The following is a 17,114-nucleotide window of genomic DNA, read 5'->3' as shown; positions in this document are numbered from 1 at the left end:
GGGGATAACATTTGAAATGTAAATACTTAAAATATACAATCAAAATGTAAAGACTTAAACTATCCAAAAAAACAGAAACCTCCAATTGAGATTAAATATTCACAACAACATCTGTAACACACACACACACACATATGCATAAATATATCAATACAGCTTATTCAGTAAGTTGTTTATAAGAATATGATTTCAGGGATAATGATTGAGTATTGGATAATAGTTAGAAGAATCATCCCCAGGAAAGATCTTTTCTTCTGGTTTCAACACTCCTAAGTTGTATGAGGTTCTTTGTTTAGAGATGGAACTACGTGAGATTTCCCCCTCCATGTTAGCATGTCTGTTGTTGTTCATGTTTATGTGTTATAGCATGAGTGAAGCTTCCCCCTAGTTTCTAGAAGATGCTCTTGCAGCAAATTTCCTGTTCATTCGGCTTTTATAACTTTTACATTCCACACAACAATGTGACAACCACAATAATGTCAAGGTACCCCTAAGGGTACAATAGTGGCATTCATATCTTCGTGGTAACCAACAACTGTCTAGTTGGACTTAAGGCCCACTCAACAGGAGAGAAATAATTCCTGGTGCAGGAAACCTAACCAACTATCGGGAGCAAATTGAGGTCATAGGTCTTCAGCAACCTACTGCCACTTTTTACTACACCAGAAGAATTCCTAATAGTATTCTGAATACTTATCGTGTTAGCTACATTTCAAAGTTTATATGAGTCTATTTTGATGCTTTAGATGGTACTGCAAAAATATCTTAATAATAAGAAAATGGTAAAAAGTGATAAGGAAACCTTAATATAATAGGCAATTGATATTTAACAGATGAAAGAATAAAGGATAAACTGGGATGGGTATCCAGAGTAGTGTTTTTGACTTGCAGCTTTAAGATATGAACAATTTTCTGGAATATCATTTCAGTTTCTTGGAAGTGAAACTGGAATTCAGTTGACCACATAAAAGTTCAAATACCATCTGAAGTTCAGTAATTAAAAATTCAACACCTGGTCTTCATTTCAAAATAAAAAACAAGAGTTAAATGGGCTAAATATTATGGAATGTATAATGAAAATAAAGACTGTATATTTTACTAAAGTGACATTGCTATTAAAATAAAAAGAATAACAGGAGAATGGGGAGATGCCTGAGTGATTGAATGCAGACTGTGTAGAGGACACTGTTTAGATTCTAGCTCCTACATCAGGCAGCTTACAACAGCCAGTAACATCAGATCCAAGGAATCTGATGCCCTCCTTTCAACACTGCACTCATGAGTACATGGCTGTCTCCCATAAACAAAACTAAAATTAAAAAAATAAAGACAACGAAAGGTTCAGTCAAATTGTTCTCACCATTTTAACATCATTTTTGAAAGTTCCACTTAATTTTTCTAATACAATAATGGCATAAAAAGACACATATTTGTAGAATGAAACATAACCTACAGACTATATAATCACATACTTTCCAACTAATTCTACTGAAACTATCAAGAGAATTCAGTGAAGTCGCTCTAATCAATAGGAGTAGCACAGAAGTAACACTATTTTTCCTTTGTGTTAGGAATTACCAGAAATTGAAGGAAAAATTTTTTCACAATAGACAAAAGTGTGAGAGACCTAAAAATAAACTTAATAAGAAAGATCAAAGACTGTGTTGAATGAAAAGCATAAACTCTGAGGAATACTAAAAAAAGACTTGGGTAAACAGACATGGAGGCATATATCCTGAAATCACGGTATTATACATATGTCAACTCTTCAAGTTAATGTGTGAGTTTACTATAAATATTTGGCAGATCACAGCATGCATGAATGTGTCAAAACCTGATGTAAGTGGATTTCACAAGATTGAGAGCTTATTTTTTCCAACTACCAGGTTTTATGTACCTTATTTTATGTTGGCATGTCAATGACTTTGGAAAAGGACATATTTTAAGGAAAGGGATAGAAATATATAGGAAAAGTTTTAATAATCATCATGAGCTTTTAATTATGAAACAAACATCTAAGATGACTTGTAGTTTTACATGACAAAAGGAAGTAATTAATTAAGCACATGATTAGGATTCTATAAATAACTAGGCAAAGAGTAAAATTATGCATCATGAATAATATCTTGAATTAATCTGTAGGTTCTTTCCTATAGATTTTATATTTGAAGTTTAACTTTCTTTTTTCTTTTTTTCTTTTTTTTCGGAGCTCGGGACCGAACCCATGGCCTTGCGCTTGCTAGGCAAGCGCTCTACCACTGAGCTAAATCCCCAGCCCAAAGTTTAACTTTCTAAGGGTGGAATAGTATCTCATAAGTGATAGATCTCCAGTTTGTATATTTCACATCATCTGTGACAGGGTGTCTACAATATGGGTATTTAATAAATGTCCTTGAACTAAATAAATCCATGTATGTAGTATAAAAATGTTACTTACTTTCACATCTAGTTCCTTTACTGAATTTTTATTATTTCTCATTTGCATTTTCTTTATTTGTATGTGCATATATGTGGCCATGAATCTAAGGATAAATGCACCCTCTTCTTCCAGTCTGGTCTGACCTAGTGCAGAACCTTGTAGGCCTTGTGCATGGGGCCTCAGTCTCTGTGAGTTCATATGAACACTGTTCACGTTAATTTAGAGGGTCTTGTTTTCTTGGTGTTCTGCATCTTCTTTGACTGTTACACTCTTTCATCTTTCTCTACATCCTTCCCTGATCCCTCAGAAGATGTATTTGATACAGGCATTCAAGGTCTCTCATTCTCTTTTATTTTCTGCGGGCCTTTGTAGTTGTTCTCATCTGCTGCAAAAGGAAGCTTTTCTAATGATGGCTGAGCAGGGTCCTGATCTATGAGAGCAGCAGAATGTCATTAGGAGTTATGATGATGATGACAATGACGATGATGACAATGACGATGATGACAATGACGACGATGACGATGATGATGATTATTATTATTTTAGAACAGTGATATTTTAGTCATGCTATAGGTCCCTGGAGTATCTATTCTCAGGTACTTGATCACTCAGGCAATGTTGGGTATGAGTTCCATGCCATGGATTGGTCCTTAAGTCAAATCAGTTATTGATTGGTTATTCCCACAGGCTTTGTTCTGCCATTTCCTTAGCATATCTTGCATCACTGTAGATTTAGGACATCACTGTCAATAGCAAAGAATTTGTGGCTCGATTTGTGTTCATGTTTCTTCTTTAGTAGCATGCAGAGTACATTGATGTAACAAAGATATTAGAACACAGAGGCGAAGGCTCTACGTAGCCACGAGCTCAACTTCTCCATGCTCAATGAGTTGTGTGGGTGTTGTTGTCTCAGCGATAGGGTGTTTCTTTCAGTTTGTGAAGAATAACCTATAAGTCTTAAAACCAACCTGGGTTGTTGGATGATTCCCATAGTACTTCCTTGGCCAAAAACCTAATTACATATAACCCAATCTTAGTAGTGGAAGCTTCATTTGGTGACAGTAGATGCCAGTTGGGACTCTGTCTCCACCATTACTTAAGGATTTCAGTTACACCACTTTCACATATCTATATAATTTAGGAAGCTTCTACTATATTATGTTTCCATTCTACCTCTCAAATTTCCTTAATTTTAGCTGACTCTACCTGTACTCACTCCCTCATCCTTCTCTTCCGTAGTCACTTGATCCTCCTGTTCCAGTCCTTCCCCATCTCTAAATAGTTATTCTATTTTTCTTTCCTAGGCAGATCTATCAGTCCTGTCTTACTCTTTTACTGTATATCTAACCTCTCTGGTTTTATAGCTTGTAGCTTGGTTATCAGTGACTTAACAGCTAATACCCATATTAGCCAATACGTACTACGTTAGTCTCTCTAGGTCTGGATTACCCCACTCAGTATATTTTTTCCTAGTTACATCCATTTTTTAAATGACTTTTGTGTTTTTATTTTTTTTAATGGCTGAGTAATAGTCAACTGTGGAGATTTACCACATCCATGCTTCTATTGAGGGAATCTCTAGGTTGTTTCCAATTTCTAGTTATTATGAATAGAGCAGTGATGAACATGGTTGAGCAAGTGTCTCTGGTAGGATAAAAAATCATTTGAGTATATGCTCAAGAGTGCTATATGTGGATCTTGGGATTGGTTTCTTCTCATATTCCTAAGGAACTGCCATACCGATTTCTATAGTGATTGTATAGTTATTGTAGAAGTCTATACTCCCACCAATAATAGACAAGTGTTTCCCCTTAATCTATATCCCCACTAGCATGAATTGTAACTTATAATATTAGCCATTATGACAGGCAAAAGGTAAAATATCAAAGTAGTTTTGATGGGCATTTCCCTGATGTGTATGGATATTGAATATTTTTTCAGTGTTTCTCAGCCATTTGAGCTTCCTTTCTTGGGAAGTCTCTGTTTCAATCTGTATCCCATTGTTAACTAGGTTATTTGTTTTTTTACAGATACCTAAGGGTTTATTTTTTCATGTATTTTGAATATTAACCCCCTGTTGGATGTGCAGCTGATATAAATCTTTAAAGAAACAATTTTCACATTTTATAGACTGCTGATTTGTCTGAATGATGCTGTCTTTTCAGTTTCATGAGGTCCCATTTATTAATTTCTGATCTCAGTGCCTATGTTAATGGTGTTCTGTTCAGAAAGTTTGTTTCCGTGCCAAGGAGTTCAAGACTATTCCTCACTTCTCCTCTATCAAGTTCGGCGTATTGGTTTTATGCTGAGATCTTGAATGCTTTGAGTTGAGTTTTGATTATGATGACAAATCGGGGCCTATTTTCATTATTCTACATGTAACCATCCAGTTTGACCACCAGCGCCATTTGCTGAAGATGTTGCCTTTTTTTCAGTGTATATTTCTTTAGAAACCAACTGTCATAGGTTTATGAATTTATATCTGGATCTTTAATTAGAGTCCACTGATTGATGTGTCTGGTTTTATTGCAGGATCGTGCTGGTTTTATTACTATAGCTCTGCAGTACAACATTAAATTGGGGATAGTGATACTCCCAGTAGTTCTTTTACTATTTAATTTTGTATTAGTGCTCTCTCTCTCTCTCTCTCTCTCTCTCTCTCTCTCTCTCTTTCTCTCTCTCTCTCTCTCTCTCTCTCTCTCTCTGTGTGTGTGTGTGTATGTGTGTGTGTGTTGCCATATAAACATGAAAAATTGTTCTTTCAAGACCTGTGAAGAATTTTGTTGCGATTTTGTGAATATTGCACTGATTGCTGTAGATTGCTTTTAATAGGATGACCATTTTTTTACTGTATTAATTCTATCAATTCATGAGCATAAAAGATTTATCTTCTGATACATTAACCACTTTCTGTGTTTAATTTCTTAAAATTTATAGCATGAAAGTCTTTTACTTGCTTATTAAAGTTACCCCAAGACATTTTAAATTATTTGAAGCTATTTTGAAAACTGCCATTTCCCTGATTTCATTTTCAGACCATTTGTCTTTTACATACAAGAAGGCTACTTATTTTTGTCAGTTAATTTTGAATTCAGCTGCTTTGTTGAAAGTGTTTTCAGCTATCGGAGTTCCCAAGTAGAAATTTTGGGGTTGGTTGTTGATACTATCATATCATCTACATATAAAAATCCTTTGGCTTATTTCTTTCTAATTTATATTCCCTTTGATCTCCTTCAGTTGTCTTATTACTCTAGCTAGAACTTCAAGTACTATATTGAATTGGTGATAGAGTGTCTAACCTTGTCTTGCTCCTGATTTTAGTAGAAATGCTTTGAGGTTCTTTTAATTTAAATTGATGTCAATATGAACGTGCTTTAACTGCCTTTATCATGTGGAGATATGTCCCTTGTACTCCTAATTTTCCTGGGGTTTTTACATAAAAAGGAGTTGGATTTTGTCAAAAGCTGTTTCTACATCTATTGAGGTGATAGTATAATAGTGTGTTTTTTTCTCTTTCATTTTGTTAATATGGTAAATTACATTTACACACACACACACACACACACACACACACACACACACACACTCCCTGCATCTGGGATGAAGCCTGCTTGGTCATGGTAGATGATCTTTTTGATGTGTTCTTAGATTCACTTTGCAAGTATTTTATTGAAAATTTCTGCACTTATGTTAAGGAAATTGTTCTGTAATTCTCTCATTTGGGCCTTTATGTGATTTGGATATCAGGGTAAACTGTGGCCTCATAAAATGAAGTACACAATTTTTATTAATTTCTCTTTTGTGGAATAATTTGAGGATATTAACTCTTCTTTGAAAGTCTGGTAGAGTTCTCTCCTATAACCATCTGGTTCTAGGCCTGTTTTGCTTGGGAAATTTTCCGTGACTACTTCTATTTCACTAGGGCCTATAGGTCAGTTTATATCACCTATTCAATCTTGTTTTAACTTTGGGAAATGGTTATATCAAGAAAATCATCCATTCCTTTTGGGTTTTCCAATTTGGTGGAGTCCAAGTTTTAAAAGTATGTCTTTATGAGTCTCTGGATTTCTTCAGTGTCTATTGGTACATCTTTTCTTCTTTTGTTAATTTGGATCTTAATTTGGATAAGGGTCTATCAGTCTTGCTAATTTTCTCAAAGAATGAACTGTTTGTTTTAACAATATGTATCTTGCTTATTTGTTTGTTTTTGATGATTTTAGCCCTTGGTTTGATCATTCATTCCTTGCCATCTCCTCCATTTTCATATGATTTCTTCTTTTTTGCTTTGGAGCTTTTGGATGTGCTGTTAAGTTACTAGAATGGTGTCTTACTTGTATTTTCTTGCTGTGAAGAGACAGGACAAAGGCAACTCTCTTTTTAAAAATTATTATTATGTATTTACATATACATGTGTATATGTCTGTATATTACATGTGCCTGAAGTTAGGGTTATTTCCTGGATGCTGGAGTTACAAGCAGTTGTAAGTTGCCTAATGTGCATGCTAGGAGTTGAACTCAGGTCCTATGCAAGAAACAGTACATATTCTTAACTACTGAGCCATCTCTCCAGCCCAACCAACTCTCATAAAGAAAACATTTAATTGGGACTGGCATACAGTTTCAGAGATTCAGTCAATTATCATCAAGTCAGGTGGTATGTCAGTGTATAGGCAGGCATGGTGCTGAAGGAAAAGCTGAGAGTTCTGCATCTTAGTCTGAAGGCAACCAGGAGGAGACTATTCTACAGACAGGCAGAAGGCTCTGATTCCACACTGGGTGGAGCTTAGGCATAGAACATCTCAAAGCCCGCCACCACAGTGACACATTTCCTCCAACAAGGCAATGCCTCCTAATAGTGCCATTCGTTGTGAGCAAAGCATTCAAATACATGAGTCTATGGGGACCAAACGTATTTAACCATCACAAATGGAATCTCTCAATTTTTTATGCAGATGCTCAGTGTTAAGAACTTGCCTCTTAGAACAACCTTTATTGTAACCTATAAGCTTCGGTATGTTGTGTATTCATTTTCATTCAATTATAGAAAGTCTTTAATTTTTTCTTAATTACTGTCTTTGCCCATATTTAATTAATTAATAGGATGTTCAGTTTTTGTGAGTTTGAAGTTTTTTGTTTGTTTGTTATTGTCGATAGGCAGTTTTAATCTATGGTGGCTAGATAGGACATAAGGTATTATTTCACATTTCTTCTGTTAAGACTTGCTTTGTGTCTAAGTAAGTGGTTATTTTTGGAGAAAATTATATGAGGTGCTGAATAAAGTTTGGGTGAAATGTTCCATAAATATCTGTTAGGTCCATTCAGTTTATAATGTCTGTTAACTCCAGTATTTCTCTGTTTAGTTTTTGTCTGTATAACCTCTCTATTGATAAGACAGACACCACTACCAGTGTGTGAGTGTCAATATGTGATTAAAGCTGTAATAGTGTTTGTTTCATGAATGTAGTAGTGTTTTCATTGCATTGCATAGATGCTAATTGCGATGTGCTCTTGATAGAATTTTCTTTTAAGAGTATACTGTGTCCTTACCTATCTCTTCTGATTAGATTTGGATTGAAGTCTATTTTGTCAGGTACTAAAATAGCTACATCAGCTTGTTAATTAGGTCCATTTGCTTAGAGTATCTTTTTCATTCTTTTACCCCGAGGTCATATTTATCCTTGATACTGAGGTGTGGTTTTTTTTTTTTGTTTGTTTGTTTTGCTTTTTGATGCAGAATAAGAAAGGATCCTGATTTTTTTTTCACTTTCAAATGTTAGCTTTTGTCTTTTTATTGGGGAAACAAGACCATTGATTTTCAGAGTTATCAATGAATAGTGTTTGTTGATTCTTGTTAGTTTGATTTTGTAGTGTTTATGTATGTTTCCTCTCTTTAGATTTGATGGTCTGATGTTTTCTTGAGTGTAGTTAACTTCTTTAGTTTGGTGTTTTTCTCCTAGATCCTTTTGTAGGTCTGAGTTTGTAAGTAAATGTTGCTTAAACCTGGTTTTATTGTGGAATGCCTTTTTTTCTCTATCTATTGTGATTGAAAGTTTTCATGGGTATAGTAGCCTAGGCTCCCATCTATGGTATATTAGAGTCTGTAGAATGTCTTCCCTGGTCGTAACTTTTAGAGGTTCCATAAACAAGCTGTTATTCTAGCACTTATATGTTACTTGCTCTCTTTACCTTACAGCTTTTAATAGTCTTTCTTTTCTTTGTATATTTAGTGGTTTAGTTATGTGCTGAGAGGACTTTATTTTCCTGTCCAACTTATTTGGAATTCTGCATGCTTCTCGTACCTTGGTAGATATCTCTTTCTTTATGCTAGGAAATTTTTCTTTGATTTTGTTGAAAATATTTTCTGGACTTTTGAGCTGGGCTTCTCCTTCCTATGTTTCCCTTATTAATAAGTTTGGTTTTTTTACTGTGTCCCAGATTTTCTGGATGCTATCTTCCAGAAGATTTTTAGATTTAATATTTTTTGACTGTAGTATCCATTTCTTCTACTACATCTTCAGTGCCTGAGATTCTCTTTTCTATCACTGATATACTGTTGATGAGGGTAGTTTCTGAGGATCCTGTTTGAATTTGTAAACTTTTTTATTCCAGATTTCTCTTGTTTTTTTTTTCTTTGAAATTGATTTCCACTTTCCACTGTTAGGTCTTAGACCTTTTCATTCATTTCCTTCCTCTGTTTGTGTTTTCATAGATTTTGAAATGGTACTCATTCAGTCTTTTAGGACCTCTACCATATTCATAATGGCTATTTTACAGTCTTTGTCCTGTGCTTCAGCTATGTAGGAGTAGACACTCACTGTTGTGGTGGTGTTACTGGGCTCTAGTGGAGACATATTGTCCTCCCTGCTATTTACATATACATATATGAGTTTGAGATGATTGTAATTCTAGGTACTGGGGTCTGGTCTTGTCTTTTTTAGATGGGTGTGTTGTTTCTTGGTTTATTTTGCCCTTCTAGAGGAGTGTGGTGACTATGGTGCCTGGTAGGAAATTCTTTTGGGATCCAAATAGTTATGGCCACTGGGAGGCTCTAGGTAAGACCTGTTTCTAATATTGGAGGCTGACACGGAGGAATGTTGCGTAGTCTAGAATAGAGTGCTGTGGGGATCCAAAAGAGGGAAGAAAGCAGGGTGTTCCATCAGAATCTGCTTAGTCCCTTGGAATGGGGGCAAAGAGTGAGAAGAGGCCACAGACACTGGGTAATCTGCTATGGATCTGGCTTGGGACTCGATGACTGGGCCTAGAAGAATGGAGAGCTATGTGAAGATCTGTAGTAAGCCTACATGCTTTGCTGGCTGGTATATCAGTTGTAGATTTTTAAATAGCATGTGTCTAATATAATAAGAGAAACATTCATCTGTGTTAAGGTTAACCCCCTTAGGCAAGAGGAATTTTTTCCCTCTGCAAAGCATGGCTGAGCTACTACTATGTGTGCAACAGCAGATTTAAAACACACACATACACAAAAAGGTTCATTGGAGCTTTCTGGTAAGAGCAGGGCAGGTTCTCCAGCTGTTCTGAAATGGTTTGCAAGAAAAAGGAGACACTTGGCTGAGGACTTACGGCGGAAGGTTGGAGCCAGGGGAGGGAGGTTCATCAAAACAGTAGGGCTTGAGTGACATGAATTTTCTTCTAGAGTTAAGGCTGTAAAGAGCTTTATTGGTTTGCTTCTGTGCACCCAGAATTTATTAGCTATCTGCACCTAGATCTCTTTATTTGTCCACTCCTTTGAGGTATAAATAAGAGAAGTCATAATTGAAAGCTGTCAAAAGTTAAAAATAGAGTCAGACACTATCACAAATGTGTTTTTATACAGCTCAAAAACGTAGAAGTTATAATTGTGCAAATAGATCTTCCATGTAGGACATATTAAAAGATATTAAAAGTCTTTGACCTTTCTATTCTTCAGGAGGAACAAGAATTCATGAGAGGATGTGTGGTTTCCAGCCAGATTTACCTGATAGTCTTCAAGTAATGTTTTAACTCTAAGTAACATTTCACATTTCACAACTTCAGCTTTCTTGTAAAAAAAAAGTCTGTGCCTCATAAGATTGGTTCTAAGTACCTGATCAGCCTGACATTTCATATACAACAGGCAAATGGTGAGAGCTCAGATTAATTGGTATGTATTGGTTCTTTCTATTATAATCGTTTTTCAAATACAGAAATTAAGATATTAGTAATATCTAAAGAAAAGAAGGTCCCAGACAGGAGAGCAGTCCCAAGACTGCAGGGCAGGACAGACCGCCAGTACTGCCCACCCATGAACACATTCCTGGCCCAAGAGGAATCTGTATAGGGCCTCTGGGAACAGGAAGATAGGGGCACTCAACCTGCAGGAATGCTATGGCCCAGACTCTGCCGGGATCTGAAGGGACCCTTTCAAAGAGCTCCCTGCACCCAAATCCTGTGGGAGGGAGAGCTAGACCTTCAGAGGGTCAGACACAGCTGGGAAGCCAGAGGAGACTACACTTTGCCCATATTTCTGACTCTAGAGGAAAATGCCTAGAGCCATCTGGGCCCCCTGTGCACAGGGACCCAAGGGAAGGCAGGGCAGGCCCTTCTGGTTGCTGCCCTCACAGAGAGCTGAAACCCAGATGCAAGGAGCTACTTCATGCCTGAGACCAGAGGTAAGACTAAATTTTCTACTCCAAGTGGCCTGCCTGATGGACTCAGGACACATGCCCACAGGAACAACTGAAGACCAGTAGACAGGAATGACTACACACCTGAAAGTAGAACTCTGTATTCCCATAACTGGCTGAAAGAAAACAGGAAAATAGGTCTACAGCACTCCTGACACACAGGCCTATAAAACGGTCTAGCCACAATCAGAAATAGCAGAACAAGGTAACACCAGAGACAATGTGATGGCAAGAGGCAAGGGCAGGAACCCAAGTAACAGAAACCAAGACTACATGGGATCATCAGAGCCCAATTCTCCCACCAAAGCAAACACTGAACATCCAAACACATGAGAAAAGCAAAATCTAGATTTTAAATCACATTGGATCATGATGATGGAGGATTTCAAGAAAGACATAAAGAACTCCCTTAGAGAAACACAGGAAAACATAAATAAACAAGTAGAAGCCTATGGAGAGGAATCACAAAAATTCCTGAAAGAATTCCAGGAAAACAAAATCAAACAGATGAAGGAATTAAAAAAGGAAATAGAAGAAATAAAGAAAGCACAAAGGGAGACAACCCTGGATATAGAAAACCAAAGGAAGAGACAAGGAGCCATAGATACAAGCATCACCAACAGAAGACAAAAGATAGAAGAGAGAATCTCAGGAGCAGAAGATTCCATAGAAATCATCGACATAACTGTCAAAGATAATGGAAAATGGAAAACGCTACTGGCCCAAAACATACAGGAAATTCAGGACACAATGAGAAGACCAAAAGTAAATAATAGGTATAGAAGAGAGTGAAGACTCCCAATTCAAAGGACCAGTAAATATCTTCAACAAAATCATAGAAGAAAACTTCCCTAACCTAAAGAAATAGATGCTCATAAGCATACAAAAAGCCTACAAAACTCCAAATAGATTGGACCAAAAAAGAAACTCCTCCTGTTACATAATAGTCAAAACACCAAATGCACAAAACAAAGAAAGAATATTAAAAGCAGTAAGGGAAAAAGGTCAAGTAACATATAAAGACAGACCTATCAGAATTACACCAGACTTCTCACCAGAGACTATGAAAGCCAGAAGATGCTGGACAGATGTTATACAGACCCTAAGAGAACACAAATGCCAGCCCAGGTTACTGTATCCTGCAAAACTCTCAATTAACATAGATAGAGAAACCAAGATATTCCATGACAAAACCAAATTTACACAACACCTTTCTACAAATCTAGCCCTACAAAGGATAAAAAATAGTAAAGCCCAACACAAGGAGGCAAGCTACACCCTAGAAAAAGCAAAATCTAATAGCTTTTGCAACAAAGAGAAGACAAGCACACAAACATAATCTCACATCCAAATACAAATATAACAGGAAGCAACAATCACTATTCCTTAATATCTCTCAACATCAATGGACTCAATCCCCCAATAAAAAGACAAAGATTAACAAGCTGGATATGCAAAGAATTCCCAACATTTTGCTGCCTACAGGAAACACTCCTCAAAGACAAAGACAGACACTACTTCAGAGTAAAAGTCTGGAAAACAACTTCCAAGCAAATGGTCTGAAAAAGCATGCTGGGGGTAGCTATTCTAATTAAATCTATTTTCAACCAATAGATGGATGAAGCAGAGAGATGCAGGCTGACAGGAACTGGATGTAGATCTCTCCTGAGAGACACAGCCAGTATGGCAAATACTTAGGCGAATGCCAGCAGCAAAGCACGGAACTGAGAACAGGACCCCTGTTGAAGGATTCCGAGAAAGGACTGAAAGAGCTTCAAGGGGCTTAAGACCCCATATGAACAACAATGCCAACCAACCAGAGCTTCCAGGGACTAAGCCACTACCCAAAGACTATACATGGACTGACCCTGGACTCTGACCCCATAGGTAGCAATGAATATCCTAGTAAGGGCACCAATGGAACGGGAAACCCTTGTTCCTGCCAAGACTGAACCCCCAGTGAACAGGATTTTTGGTGGAAAGGAGGTAATGGGGGGTGGATTGGGAGGGGGAGGGGTTAAAGGGATGTTGACCTGGAAACTGGGAAAGGGAATAACAATTGAAATGTAAATAAGAAATACCCAATTTAATAAAGATGGAGAAAAAACAAAAACCTTAACATTAATAATGACATTTGAATATCCAGTTAGAATCCTTGTCAGTTTTAAGAAACATATTCAAATTTTATATATATATGCACAAAATTATTAATTATTTAGGAAAGTCACACATATATATGATGCATTTAGATCATCTTCACCTATCATTCTTCCACTAAATCCTCCAAAGCCCCCTCCAAATATGTGTCCCTTTTTTTGGTAACCCACTTTCTGTATACCGTTATGTGTCTGGCCCATATACCTCTATATGTGAGGACATACTTGTATGTGTGAGGTGTGTTTTATCTGCAATAGTCTACACTCCTAAAGAACACCGAATCAACCACCCCTTCTCTCTCCCAGATACCATCTACTATCTTTAGCCCCTCATCTAGTGATGAAGATTTGTGAGTCGCTCTCAACTCCAGCAGGAAGTTGACTGGTTTGATGTTATGTGCAATTCTTATGTAGGTCACTGCTTCTGCCTGAGTTCAGTTATCCTGCTATCTCCAGGTAATATTATTTCTCTCCAGTCCATCTCAAACCCTAGCTGTTCAGGCTTTCCTATACTTCTTCTGCAGTCCCTGAGTCTTGTGGAGAAGAATCTGATAAAGATGTCCCATTTGTAGATGTACTATTTGAGGCTGCATTGTTAAAATGTGAAAATGGGTTCAAAAGTTTGGTATAATTACTAAAATCTAGTAATTTAGACTAGTAGAGTAGACTAGATTGAGATTTAAACCCAAAAGTGTATTATATTGATAAATATATTATTTTATTATATTAACAACATTGTTAGCCTATGGTCTCATTTTGCACATTTTAAAGGGAATATTATAAGGAGCACTATATGTATTTTTTAGATTGCTAAAGGAATACTTCATCCATTAAAATTAAATAAAAAAATGTAAGAGTTCTGTTGAAAAATGAAGTAGAGATTGATGAAAGAATTTGCATAGCCAATTACCTAAGGCTTTGTGTGCTGAAACTTTAATGTTAATGACGTCATTTTGTGGTTTGCACATGAAATGTCCTTGGAAGGTTCATGTGTTGAATGCTTGTTTCTAACGCAATATTTAGGTATGAGGCTTTAGGAAACTGATCATACCATGAAGGCTTTTACCAAAACAATGACTCAATCCACTGATTGATCTGTAATTGGACACTAGAAGGCAGAGCTTGCCTGGAGGTGTGCTTTTGAAGGATATATTTTCTTCTTAGCCCTTTCCCTATCCTTAACTTGAAATCTGACTTGATATCCTGGCTCTCTGGAAGCCCACTACAGTGAGAAAATTGGCCATAAATGATCCCTCTGAAACTGTAAGTGAAAAATAAATATTTCCCTCTGCTAAAATGTTTCTCATAGCTGTTAAAATAATAGAGACCAATTTTCTGTCTTATAGCATAAATATAAACAAAATAATGTTCATTTTTGTCATTAAGGAGAAAATTAAATCTATAGAATACTTTTGAATTTTATAAAAACTATGGAATAGTAAGTTCAAGATTATAGGGCTGATTATATAAGCATTATGGTTGATTAGATGTAGATGCAGAAAACCTTCAATAATTAAATTAAAAAAACTTATATTGGAAGAAAAAGCTCGTGACCTTGTAATGTGTGATAGATATATGTTATACAATATATAAGGGTACATATACATTAATATGTATTTATACACAGTGTTTAAAAGACATCGCCTCCTGTAAACACACTTTATAGTGTATTGTCTATTCTATATATACATACTTACAACACAGAAGTTAAAAATGACTATGAATGAGTAAACTTTAATAAAACATACCAATTGGTTTCTGATGTGGTTGTAACAATATCAATAGCATCTACAGTTGTAGGTGTTCCACATTTCTACAAATTTGCATTTATATTGTCAATTTGCCCATCTCTACATATGAAGGAGTTTCTTGTGATTTCAATTTATCTTTCCCAATAACCTCTAAGGTTAAACAAACTTTATACATTGATGGACCATTTCTTTTTTATATAAAATTCATAGTTATGCATTGTGTTGATTTTTCTATTTTATTGTTTATCTTTTTGAGGACCTACTGAACTGTATTATATATTCTGGTCAGTTGTATACTGACTAATATATAGCAGTAAAATACTACTAGTATTTTATTTAGAGTGTGTGTGTGTGTGTGTGTGTGTGTGTGTGTGTGTGTGTGTGTAGGAATTATTACAAACCACCTTTGGTTCTAGTCAAATCACCCCCATAGAAATCCTAACATGAGGGATTAGAGAGTACTAAGACCTCACCATAGGTAAGAACTTTATATACTTTTTAGAAATACTTAAATACTTTTTAAATACTTATAGGAAGCATTTTATGCTTATTTCTAAAACTATATTGTACAATATATGTAGGATTATCTTAGTGGAGTTTGATTTTTTATCTCAAGCGTTGTTCTGTCCAAGAAACATCTCTGAAAGAACAACAGGCTGATAATGAAGAAACCATTGTGGCCATAACTGCTGAGTCCAGGCTGCTCTTCACCTACCACTGCAGGTCAGGGCAAGGTTTTAATTCTACCAGGTTGATGGAAATCTGCCATTTTTTTCCAAAAATGCATAATATGGCTTCACTCTCCTTTAGACATTCCCTTACGCAATTTAGATAAATTATCAAACAGGCAACCTCCTAGCTTCCCTGGAGTATTTATTCTTATAAAAGAAATAAAAATATTATACATACATAATATAGGATAACTGATCTACCATATAAGTAGCGTAGAACATGGGCCTAAATACAAAATAGCACATGGGATAATAGAGTACAGATATCAGTCTTTGGGAAAAAAGTTCTGAAGACCAGTTAAGAGTTTTTGCCTGGGTAGTGAGCAAGGGAATGAGTGATAGCATGCACCTATCTGGAGAAGGCACATCCCTTGCTCAGCTTCCAGTAAGTGTAAAACATTCTAGGCAAGCACATGGCTGATGGGTCTGAAGAATCATGAAGTCAGTAAAGAGTGGTGAGGAAAGAGTGCTATTGTATCTCAGATTATATATTTTCAGTTTGGCTTTCTTTTAAGAAGTTATGATGGAAAATTCCTAAAGACTTTTTGTTTGTACCTTTTATTTGTTTTGATATAGAATCTCACTATATTGTTCAGGGTGGCCTTGAACCACAAATCCTCCTGCCATCACTTCCCACATGTTAGGATTATAGACGTGTACCATTTTGAACCTCATCATTGGAGAATTTTGAATTGAAGTATGAAGGGATCTGCTTTGAACTCTAAAATGCGGCATTCTGGATGTTAGATGTCTACATTCAGAATAAATACATTTAGAAGGTACTTGTCATAGTGCAAGAAGAAGGAGTTGGTTACTACTCAGTCTGCAATGGAAATGGCAAGATTGTTATCCACTGAGGGAGTACCAGGAGCTAACGTCTAAGTCTGGTGAAAAGCATTAGAAACACAGGACTAAGGAGAACTCCCTGGTATATGCTGAAATCATATCAGAAATGGAAAACCTTAGGACGAAACATGTTAGGGGAATAAGAGTGATTAATAGCTAAACTCAGTGTATATTAACTTTAAAGTGCTTCTCAACAAGTAATAATGATTCTGAGCAGGGCTTGAATGTATGCATCTATATTCTGGGAGCAGGAGAGGCTGAATATGAAATTTAGGATCATCAATCAGTACATGTACACAGTATTTAAAGCCAAGACTCTGGGAACATTCTCCATTTTAGAAGTGCAGAAGTTATGATACATCAGAAATAAAAAGGAAGTAGTTGAGAGTTGAAAAAAACCAGTATTATAGGATTCCAAAAGCTAGGACAAAGAAGGAAAGAATTGCATCAAACATGGAGAGGCCAAAGAGAGAGTACTGGGAAATAGCCACTAAATCTAGCACTTCAGAAACTGCTGGGGACTGTGACATATGTAAAACCTTTCTAGA

This window comes from Rattus norvegicus, chromosome 4 (assembly GCF_021556685.1).
Source record: "Rattus norvegicus strain SHRSP/BbbUtx chromosome 4, alternate assembly SHRSP_T2T, whole genome shotgun sequence".
Lineage (NCBI taxonomy): Eukaryota > Metazoa > Chordata > Mammalia > Rodentia > Muridae > Rattus > Rattus norvegicus.
Note: the sequence above shows the minus strand (reverse complement) of the source record.